At 44.3% G+C, this 9,121-nt stretch overlaps 1 long non-coding RNA gene across 2 annotated transcripts in view; it reads right to left on the bottom strand.

Moving 5' to 3' along the window:
• LOC146073673 (uncharacterized) overlaps positions 1-9,121 on the bottom strand; it is a 35,380-nt gene that overhangs the window by 539 nt on the left and 25,720 nt on the right. The window contains exon 3 of one of the 2 annotated variants that reach the window (XR_014473295.1): positions 4,300-4,486. The exons of the other annotated variant lie outside the window; for it this stretch is intronic. This is a non-coding gene — a long non-coding RNA (uncharacterized LOC146073673). Of the gene's footprint in view, positions 1-4,299; positions 4,487-9,121 lie in introns of those variants that run through there. 2 annotated transcript variants of the gene reach the window in all.

The raw sequence follows: 9,121 nt of genomic DNA, 5'->3' as shown, positions 1-9,121 counted from the left end.
TTTGGTCTATCTATAATACTTTAACTGACCCGCCATATACTGGGTCACCTAAGTGTCCATCTCTGTGCTTTGCTCCGCCCCTCTGGAAACCCCCTTCTGAAAATCCTGCGTTTGCCCCTGCGTGTCTTTGTCATCTAATCATCGAAGGAGCTAAGGATCAACTCATATGAAAAAGATCTATATATGAGATACTAGAATACTCGCTATAGTTTTATCCTCTGCCATTCTGTTTCTTACTGTAGGTGACACAAATGATCACCTTTATTTGTTCTTTCGATAAAGGTTCTTCATTTTACCAAGCCGCAATGTTATATTCTTTTGTAATAATCTTTGTTATTGAAATGTGTAAGTTACACATCGCATACAACAAAGAAACGTTGTATATATACATGTCATCATATAGTAGTAAGCGTTACACATGTAGTATTTGCAAGTCAAAGGTCTAATAATACAATATACAGTATCCATGCCTTAGAGATGTTGAAATGAGTAACAATGACAATCAATTATAACAATAAATTGTGTATATTCTGTATATTCTGATGTGTATTGAACTTTTTTACTACAGTTTCTACTTCTGCTAATTTCATTATGCATATTGTATATTATAAAATAAAAGTAATTGTGCCAAATATATCTTTGGTCATACATATAAACATTAAAGTTGGTAACTCTAAACCAAAAAGTTTTTCTGAGTTTTTATTTTATAGGGGTATTGTAAATGTCAAACATGATATAAAGTGTATATTGGAATTGGGGGGTTAGGGTGGGGAGGATACGGACAAAGGGCCTTATTCTGATTGAGTCGGACGGTTGCGTATTTCGGACGGGCAGCGAGTGTTCTTAGCCCCGCCTATCGTACGGATCGCTCACGCCGTCCGAATGCAGTAGGATGCGAAGCGAATGGACCGCGAGTGGATGTTTCATGTGCTGGCCTGTGGGAACCTCCCCCATCTTCTGATGGTCGCCCATGAAACACAGGGCATACGCATATGGTAATGAGCCCAAACAGCCCTTCCACCAGGGTCGTGCAGTCAGGTGAGGCAGGGGAGGCAGAGCCTCACCTGTCATAAATTATAAAAAAAAAATACAAATAGGATATTTATATCACATATATTGTGTTATAAATATATTATTTGTATTTTTTATAATTTATGGTGTGCTCCCCCGTACCCCCCTCCCCCCTGCCCTGGTACCTTGCTCCCCCGTACCCCCCTGCCCTGGTACCTTGCTCCCCCCGTACCCCCCTCCCCCCCTGCCCTGGTACCTTGCTCCCCCCGTACCCCCCTCCCCCCCTGCCCTGGTACCTTGCTCCCCCATACCCCCCTCCCCCCCTGCCCTGGTACCTTGCTCCCCCGTACCCCCCTCCCCCCCTGCCCTGGTACCTTGCTCCGGGGCAGTGCAGTAGGCAGCGAGTCGGTAGGACCCCCACTGATGCAGACAGCAGGGGCACTGGGGATCCAGGCAGGTCCATGCTCAGGAGGAGGAAGGTCCCTGCCATGAATGGGAAATAACGGAGCAGCTCATTTAATACGTGCATATTTAATTAGTGACTCATTAGATATGCGCATATTTAATGAGCGGCTCTGCTTTTTCCCATTTGCGGCAGGGACCCCCTTCCTCTGCTTCCTCCTCCCACACTACTTCCCCCTCCTCCAGGACAGGTACCAGGGGAGGGGGAAGTAGTGTGGGATGTTAAATACCGTTTAAGAGGCATTCCCACTGCCTCAAAAACTGTATTTTACCGTGTAGGACTCTGCTTTTGAAATGGGTTGAAATACCGGTTAACTTTAACCGGTATTTCAACTCTGGCGCTTTCCCACTGCAGCCTTAAACGGTAAATTGCGCTGAAAAATCGTCAATTTACCGTTTTAGACCTGCAGTGTGAAAGGGGCAAAAGATTGCTAGTCAAAAGCATGCATAATTTGGTATAGTAGGGCCGTTAGCCTGGTGGTCCAATAGGAGGGTTGGCCGATTTTTCCCTGGGTTACCGGTAACCTTTAGGCCTGAATTATATATATTGTGGGGATATCTATTTTGAATGCATATTTGTGTCATAGAGTATAAGTTACATTGGTAAAGTGTTTGTTGTGGTACTAGTGGTAGCGCTCATGTCCTGTTATACCATTTGTATTTGAATTGCTGTCTATCCACCTGTCTGGTGGCGAATTATTGTCCATGTTACACGTTTACTATACTTGAAGCCTATATTTTGCCTACCCTCATGGAAAAATAAAGCAGGCCTTCTATTTCTTCTGGTGGTCCGTTTTCAATACGAAACACCTCTCTTTCCCCGAGACAAAGAATCCGGGCGATCCCAGTCGGGATACTACACATGTACTCTTTTTCAATCCTAAAGTTTTACTGGTGTTTTAGTAACATAGCAATAAAAATACAATATGAAAAAAATCAGAACAAGTAAAAAGAGGTTCAAGTAAAAAAATTATTCTATTGGCCGCCTAGTGGCCAATCAGAAGCCGAGAAAATCGGCTTCTGATTGGCCGCTAGGCGGCCAATAGAATCATTTGAAGGAGAGACGCTGAAGATGAAACATCAGCGTCTCTAAGTCCGATCGGGTACCGGCGGCTGATGCGGTGGACTACGGAGGAGAGAAGATGATGGGATCTTCGCCAGAGGACCTGGTGAGTAGGATTTCCTTCCACAGGTTCCCCCTATGGATTTCTTTGGATCCTGAAGCCCTGGAGCCCCGGACCCCGGACTCTGGAGCCCCGGACCCAGGGACCTACCTACGGGCTCAAAATAGGTAAGTATCAGTGTGTTTGTGTATTGTATGTATTCAACTTTTATTTTTCTGGGTTGTCAGTGTGTTTATTTAACTATTTCTTTTACTGTAGAACTGCAATTGCCAGCAGGCCCTTTATTGCCCCACATGCTGGGACTTGTGGTGGCGAGCGCACCGAGCCCGAAGCGTGGCGAGCGCAGCGTGCCCTGCGGGGGGGACACAGTGGGTCGCTGCGCTCGCCACACTATATAAAATCAACTCCACGCCGACGTGGATAGTGGCGGTATGAAAAGGTCAGAGGACGCGTACCGCCGCCCCTCGTGTACCGCTGCCCCTCGTGGGCTCGCTAAGCTCGCCACGCTTTGAGTTGGTGTTGATCGTGGCGTGGCGTTAACAATGGCGGGGCATTTGACATAGTAATTACCCATCAGGGTGGGTATACAATTAAAAATCGGGTCTGGGGAGGAATTTAACATTTTTAATCAGCCATCAGGGTGGCTGTACAATTAAAGATAGGGTTGAATCCGTCGCATCGCATGCGATCCGACCGATTTTTCCGACCCGATGCCATACAATTTACATCAGTGGCGCCGTGCTAGGAAACAAGTACCATATATTTTAATAGTTTAGCTCCCAGAAAGTAGATGTTTATGTGAAGTACATCTCTGTGATTGGACTAGTGATTATATTGCCCCTTTAGTTATGAGTCAACCTATCTTGTAAGCCTATTGTAATATAAATACAGATATTAAATACATAAAGTGTTATATCAATATATGATATAATCTATATCTTATCATATGATATAATATATATAGATATACATCAGAGAGACCCCAAACTCTACATGCTGCCTACTGCATGGTATATTACTGGTTAGATCCTGTGTACCTTTCACAACGGGTGCAATGTGAAAGGTACAAAAACGGTAATTAACCAGTAATATACAGTTTACAACATACAGTGTGAATGGGGTTAAACTTGCTCTGACCCAGTTAAAGAAACATTTAGAAAAACCGGGTCAGAGCAGGTTTGGCAGTGTAAAAGCAGCATAACATAGGTGGGGAGGGTCCTGTCTTCTCAGCCAAATCAAGAGGAGACCGGGATCTGCTGCACTTACTGTGTGAACTCTCCTGTACCTGCTGCTAAGTCCTGTCTGCATTGTGAGGCTTCTCTGTGTGATACACACCTGAGAGTACACAGCAAGTCAGCAAAACACGTCTTATGTGACCCCACCACCTCCCCAGGGAACAGGAAGTGCTCCGTCCATAAGAAGGTCCTGGAGTATTACTGCACTGAGGATGCTGTCTGTATCTGTGTGTCCTGCAGTTTGGCTGGAGAACATCGGGGACACCTGGTGGAGATGCTGGGTGAGGCCTCTGAGAAGAAGAAGGAGAAGCTGAGGAATGTTCTGCAGAAACTGACCACAAAGAGAGCGGAGACTGAGAATAGAGTCCAGAGACTGCAGAAGAGAAGATCAGGGAAAAGCAGCAGGTGTAACAGAGACAGTCACTGCCCTGTTTAGAGACCTCAGGAGACAGCTGGAAGACCTGGAGAAGAGAGTCCTGAGTGAGATCTCCAGGCAGGAACAGCGCGTTTCACTCTCAGTCTCTGATCTGATTCAGCAGCTGGAAATAAAGAAGGACGAGCTGTCCAGGAAGATGCGTCACATTGAGGAGCTGTGTAACATGTCTGACCCAGTGATTGTCTTACAGGAACCGGACACAGGGGACTTGTGTGACACTGAGGACAGAAAGAGACATTAGTGTATATACATCATGTGGGAGAACTGAATGTGGGTCTGGTTTCAAAAACATTTCACACTGAATTAACTGATATACTAGCAGCTATAAATATAGAGATCTACATGCAGGAACCTACAGACCTATTACTGGATGTAGCCACAGCTGCCAATAATTGCCATATATCCAGTGACCTGAAAACATCATCTTGGTCACTTGTGAATGAGAATCGTACAGAAGCAACAGAAAGATTTCCGTATCCTCAAGTAATAAGCACTAGGGATGGCCATCGACCATCGATGATTTGAAATCATCGATGATTCATGGCCGATGTCGAATACTTTTGCCATCAATGGGGAGAACCAGACGGTTTCCCTCCATCGATGAAACAGCAAAATTATGTTTTCCTTTTTTTTTTTTTTTAAAGTGCCAGGACACAGAGCATAGCTAAGCCCCCCCGACACCCGCAAAGCCCCGCCCCCATGTTTTGATTGACCCACAGGCCAATCAATCAAACACAATGGCTGACCATCGATATGTAAAAATATCGATGGTCAGCCATTGCATAGTTTAGCACTATCGATGGCCCATTGCAGAATTGCCATCGATGGCAACCATCAATGGCAATTGCAGCGATGGCCATCCCTAATAAGCACTAGAGGATTCTCCTCAGGGGGTCATTACTGGGAAGTGGAGATCAGTGAATCAGGCTGCTGTAGAGTAGGGATGTGTTACCCCAGTATTGAAAGAAGAGAATGACAGTCACTAATTGGGTTAAATAACAAGTCTTGGTGTTTGTGTATACTAGCAAGTGTAGGGAGCATACTTGCCTACTTTTAACTAGTTGGTAGTAAAATTTTGCACAGCGCCCCCATTGAGAGGGGGTGTCATGCTCCACCCAAAGGGCGTGTCTAGTTCCATATATGGTGAGATTGTGAAAAGAGATTGCGAACGTGGCACCTAGAAGCGTGGGTGTGTACTGCTACATCTGAGGGGATTTTTTTTTTAAATGAGCTACTATACTGTACCTACTATACCTATATCAGGGAGTCTCCTGCAGAATGCAGTGGGTAGGTAACTATGATGTAACAGTTTAATGTAGGCTAGGTGACATGAGGGAGATTGCTAGACTAATGAGGGAGAGAGGGAGATTGCTGCTATGTCAGGGAGTCTCCTGCAGAATGCAGGAGGGGAGGTAACTATGATGTAACAGTGTAATGTAGGCTAGGTGACATGAGGGAGATTGTTAGACTAATGAGGGAGAGAGGGAGATTGCTGTTATGTCAGGTAGTCTCCTGCAGAATGCAGGGGGGGAGGTAACTATGATGTAACAGTGTAATGTAGGCTAGGTGAAATGAGGGAGATTGCTAGACTAATGAGGGAGAGAGGGAGATTGCTGCTATATCAGGGAGTCTCACTTTTTAGGTGAAAGTAATGAAACTTATGAAGATGCTCCGATCTAGTTAAAATTATGTCAGGATGTCTTAGAGTGGTTCATTAATATACATTAGCATAGTAACAGAGAGTACAAGCTTGTCCTAGTGCAAAGTGACTGACTTTGGCAAGAGAAAAAAATCACTGATAAATTACCCATTTTCATGGTCACAATTGTGAATATTGTGTTTTCTCCTGAACGTTTTTTTTTTTTTTTTTTTGGAGAGGATGCTCTGTAATTGAAGTGACCAAAGGAAAAAAACTTGGGGCAAAAAATCAGGGTAAATACCTTTTGTTTACCCTAAATAGAATAATGCACACCTGTGTCTTCTAATGTCCAACAAACTCTTTACTGAATGCTACAGTAAGGCCAGTAAACAATGCATTATGCTCTATTCTTTAGGTGCAGTATTTAAAACAGTTCTATTTATTGTCTTTACTTGTGGCAGTTTATTTTAAACATGAATTGGTCTGAAAAACAGTTTTGCATCCCCCATGCTGGGAACATGAATGGGCTGCATTACAGCATATAGGCCCTTATTCAGATCTGATCACAGTACAAATTTGTTCTCAAATGGGCAAAACCATGTGCACTGCAGGTGGGGCAGATGTAACATGTACAGAGAGAGTTAAATTTGGGTGGAGTGTGTTGAAACTGAAATCTAAATTGCAGTTTAAAAATAATGCAGCCAGTATTTACCCTGCACAGAAACAAAATATGTCACACAAATCTAACTCTCTCTATACATGTTACATCTGCCCCACCTGCAGTGCACATGGTTTTGCCCATTTTGAGAACAAATGTGTACTGCGATCAGATCTGAATAAGGGCCATAATTAGGCCAAAGATAAGCCAATATATTAACAGTTAAATACGTTGAAGTGTATTATGATGTAATAAACAAATACATCTAATGTTTAGTAAAATAAAATCAAGAACATTGATTCAAAAATAACAGGTTAATCATTCTATGAGTGGTGTCCAGCAGTACATACAGTATATGCCAATCACTGTGTTAATTACTAGACAGGATTGATCAGCAATACTTTATTTCCTTTTTATGGGCTTTAAATTAATAGATTTCAAAAACAGTGCATGGTATTTTTTATACTTGATTGGCATTACTATCATAAAACATTCCTAAATTCATATACGGTTGCGAAAAATATAATCAGCTTTACTCCATATGTGCTAATGTCCTGTTATATAGAAGGTTGGTCGGACATTACTAGCGAAAAGGTAATGAGGCTTTTCTGTGAACTGTTGTATCACTGCGTTATGGGCATTATTCAAACCTGATCACAGTACAAATTTGGGTACTTGTGTATTATCACGGCGCCCAGATTCCCTACGTACGGCACCGTAGGGAAATCGCATCGCATCGCATGGGAAATTATAGGCCGATGCGATGCGATTTTTTTTGTTAATTTATTCATTGCTCATGCCCCCAGGCCATCTCATCGCATGGCATCGCTCCTCCCGCAAAATCGCATGCAACTTTTTCTTTCCGCCACTATCCACGTCGGCGTGGAGTTGATTTTATATAGTGTGGCGAGCGCATCGAGCCACCGAGCCCGAAGCATGACGAGCGCAGCGAGCCCCGTGAGGGGACGCGGATTTGTTTACATGGATTCCGCGTCCCCTCGTGGGGCTCGCCACGCTTCGGGCTCGCCACACTATATAAAATCAACTCCGCCCCGACGTGTATAGTGGTGGAATGAAAAGGTCGGGGGGACGCGTTCCACCGCCCCTTGCGGGGCTCGCTGCGCTCACCACGCTTCTGGTGGCGTGGATAGTGGGGGGTCATTCAAACCTAATTGCATGCGACCATTAAAAAGATAGGATGCGATAAAAAATCGCATCTCATACCATACAATAATGGCATGCGATGCGTTGGGATGAGATTTTTTATCGCATTCTATCTTTTTCATCTATTCACTGACTTTGACCATTAAAAAGATAGGATGAGATAAAATATCGCATCCCATTGCATCGTATGTCAGTAATGGCATGCGATGCGACCAGTAATGGCATGCGATGCGATTTTTTATCGCATCCAATCTTTTTCATGTATTCACTGACTTAGCCCATTAAAAAGATAGGATGCCAAAAAAAAAAAAAATCGCATCACATCGCATGCCATACAATAATGGCATGCGATGCGATGCAATTTCACTACCCTGATTAGCCCACTACGTAAATGACGTAGTGGGCGCCGTGAAAATACACAATTACCCAAGTTTGTTCTCAAAATGGGCAAAGAAATGCTGCACTGCAGGTGGGGCAGATGTAACATGTGCAGAGAGAGTTAAATTGAAATCAAAATTGCAGTGTAAAAATAATGCAGCCACTATTTAACCTGTGTGTGTGTCTCTATCAAGAGCTAACACTCACTGGTAATAGCAAATAGTTTGCCGGGTGCCCTCCACTGGTGCCCGAGGCAGAGCATTGCACAGAGATACAAATAGCCACAGACAGCACTGCGTCGAGATAAAGCAAAAGACAACCTCCGAACGGGTTAGCAACATTTCCGCGTCTTTATTGCGCTGTTTTGTATCCGCGCCTTTATTGCGCTGTTTTGTATCTGGTTTGAAAAAAGTGCCCTGAAGATGCTGAAATGTTGCGTGAGATTGATGGTAGTGCCGCCTGTGGCTATATATCGGTATATTTATCACCGGTTATTTATATAGCGCACACATATATCTTCAGTAAAGCGCTGCAGAATACGTCCATTCACATGAGGCCGCGCCCCAGTGGAGTCTACAGTCTATAGCTGGCCAGACACTTATGCGATTTTGCCAGATTCCTCGGCGCGATGCGTCAGAATCAGGTGAAAAGTGGCAAATTGCGTGTGTTTTAGATCCGATCCAATGTGCAGTCACATGTGCATCAAAGGCACCGTGCCCGAAGCATGGCGAGCCATGCGAGGGGACGCGATACACTAAGACGGTGTCCATGTTGACTGTCAACATTCAGGACAAAAAACCGTGAAAAATTCACGTTGACGTTCCCATTGTCGACCCAATGCTTGCGACGACCCTAAGCTCAGGTGTCGACCTAAGCTCTGGGATGAATGCACTATTGCGTATGTCTGTTGCCGCATACGGATGACGGTTCTGCAGTGGGCTCTGTAGAATTATTGCCTGCAGGCCACCATGATTTAGCAATAAAGCCGTCACCATAGTAACGACGCGGGAAACT

The sequence above is a fragment of the Crinia signifera genome, chromosome 4 (genome assembly GCF_055691185.1).
Source record: "Crinia signifera chromosome 4, ASM5569118v1, whole genome shotgun sequence".
Classification (NCBI taxonomy): domain Eukaryota; kingdom Metazoa; phylum Chordata; class Amphibia; order Anura; family Myobatrachidae; genus Crinia; species Crinia signifera.
Note: the sequence above shows the minus strand (reverse complement) of the source record. Positions and strands in the feature narration are given on the sequence as shown.